Source organism: Kogia breviceps, chromosome 5 (genome assembly GCF_026419965.1).
Source record: "Kogia breviceps isolate mKogBre1 chromosome 5, mKogBre1 haplotype 1, whole genome shotgun sequence".
NCBI lineage: Eukaryota > Metazoa > Chordata > Mammalia > Artiodactyla > Physeteridae > Kogia > Kogia breviceps.
In genome coordinates, this window is record NC_081314.1 from 139,003,133 (window position 1) to 139,005,618 (window position 2,486).

The window sequence follows — 2,486 nt, forward strand, 5'->3', positions numbered from 1 at the left end:
TCTCAGCCCAAGTCTTCTTGAGTGCTTGCTGGGGTTTCCCTCCATGTACTGGGCTGGTTCCTCTTCAGGTTAAATAAATCGGTGTTGGTAGATTCATTTTATTTTGCCTCCTAAGCCAATCTGAACCGCTGCTAGGACTGATTCTGAGACTAGGAGCTGCTTTTGTGTTGAAGCGAGTTGTAGTGATGCTGACCCAGCAGCCGGGAAAGAGTGAGATGGCCCTGAGCAGGGGGAGAGCGTGGGACCCCGTCTGTGGCTGGATGAAAAAAGTAGCTTGAGAGCAGCCCAGTCCAGTCTGATCTCTTCTTAAAAAAAGAAAAAACTCAGGATAAAAGACCGAAATGCTGAGAAGTGTCATTTGTCTCTGAGAAGTGTCATGATGGTATTTTTGATTTTTTTTTGTTGTTGTTAACGATCATTGCTAATTTTTAAAAAACGATGGCTATGTGCTGAAGAACACAGTAGAAATATTTCCGAGAACAACGAAGAAATACTGAGCAAGCAAAACGGCACGAGAAACAACCTGAAGGGTCATCACAGCAACTTTCCTACTCTGCAGATATGATTCAGAGAAGGCTCATATGGCACGCAGGATAGTAGAACTGGTTTGTGAAGTCATCGTCTCTGGGGGCTTTATTAAGCTCTTCCTGGTCTTAGGAGAGACCCAAGAGGGCTCAGCAAACACAACTAATAATAGAATTAAGAAGATGAGAACAGTTTGGATTATTTAGCATAAGAGAAATTGAGGCTTAAAAATTGTGAGTAGAGAGGTTTTAGATGAAGACGCTGATCAATTATGAATCATTTTCACAGAGGACAGAAGAAGAAATGGCCTTAAATTGATTAAGAGAGAGCTTGAAGAAGAGATCCTTGCTAGGGAGGCTGTTGAGAGCCTGGCATGGGCTGACCTGACCGTGGGCTTGCTCAGTCTTGGGAGGACTAAATATAGGAGACACCATCTGTCCTAGGAAATCCAGGGAGACTTTCCAGAAGGTCCCTTAAAGTTCCAATCCTATGATGTCTCAATGAAGGTATAAGCTCACCCAATCCATCCTTGAACATCCTATCCTGGAACTCGACGTGTCTGTGTTCTTGGCTAGGACTGGTCTTGAGAGAGCTGGCGGCGATCTCATCTATGTGATGAGAAGGCTGCAGAATACCAGTCCTCCCGCTGACTCATGCTCTCTGAAGTTCTACCAAGTGACAATCATTCTCTGGTCATCAAGAGCCCAATGGAGTGTGAGTGATGCACTTAGGGTTTTCTTTCTTTCTATTCTTAGGTTCAAGAAGGAATAAATATGGAGATTTTGAGATAACTAGTTTCGAATTTCTTTTAGGTATTGTTAAGAAAAATTATCCCAAACTATTTGCCTAGAAATAAGGCAAAAGGACATGTCCTCTCCATGTCACACAGAGGCGTTGTTGAACAGGCTTACCCGAGGATTACTTAATTCTTGAGGAGAGTGTACCTGTGTTTGATGTTACTATTTACTAGTTGACAAGCCCAGACACAGTAAAGTTGCACGTTAACTTGTCAATTTCTGTCCCTTCGAAAAGATAACCACGAAGGTTATGGTTTTATTGTCAAATAGGGCATTTGGTAACCAGTTTTGTATCTAACAAATGATCCAGCCATCATTCTGACATTCTGTTTTTAAAGGTCAGTAAGTTCCACAAATGCTCTTTGAACCATCTTTCCTGTCCTACCGGTTGGCTCATTTTCACGAGTTAAATAAATCTTGGACACATGTTCATTCTATGTCTTTATGGGAGTCGTGGGCTTAACTTTTTGAAAATCAATACTTTGATAGGAAGGAGGAGAGGTAACATTAGGAGAATAGCTTTCAGAGCATGACACTGATTCTCATCTGTAGAGATGTTTCTGTGGTCATTCTTGGAAGGAAAAGGATTCGTCAGTTCCGTGTAATCCATGATGAGACAACCGTTGGTGAGCAAGAGGTAACTGGATTTTTTTCCAGCCTTAACAGCTAGCTGAGAATGAGGTCTGCAGGATTGGGTGTGGGGAATTCTACGCAGTAGAACGGTTAGGGTTCTGAAATGAAAACCCTGGTGGATGCAGACGTCAAACTGGAGAATACGACTTCAAAGGCAGAGAGACGCAGGGGAGGTCAAGGTCCTGATGTGAGTGTGGGAGAAGGTGGCTGAAGTGGGGGCTGAAATTCACCGGAATCAAGGGATTCAGGCAGAAGGTGGCCCGGAGCCAAAGGAGCCACCTGTGGGGATGTTGTACTCCTCCTCTCGGAAGGTGACAGACCCTGGCAGTAGCAACAGGAGCACTGGTCCTGGGATGCTGGAAGGGAGTGGGATACCTGGAGGAGGGCCAGGCCTTAGCCATGGCCAGAAGGTGGAGGGACTCAGGGGGGCCGAGGATGACAAGGAAAGGCCCCTTTAAACAGAATGGGGGCGGGGATGCTGCAGAGCTGTGTAGGGGGATCGAGGGGCCAGTAGAGAGCTGGTGACCCCGA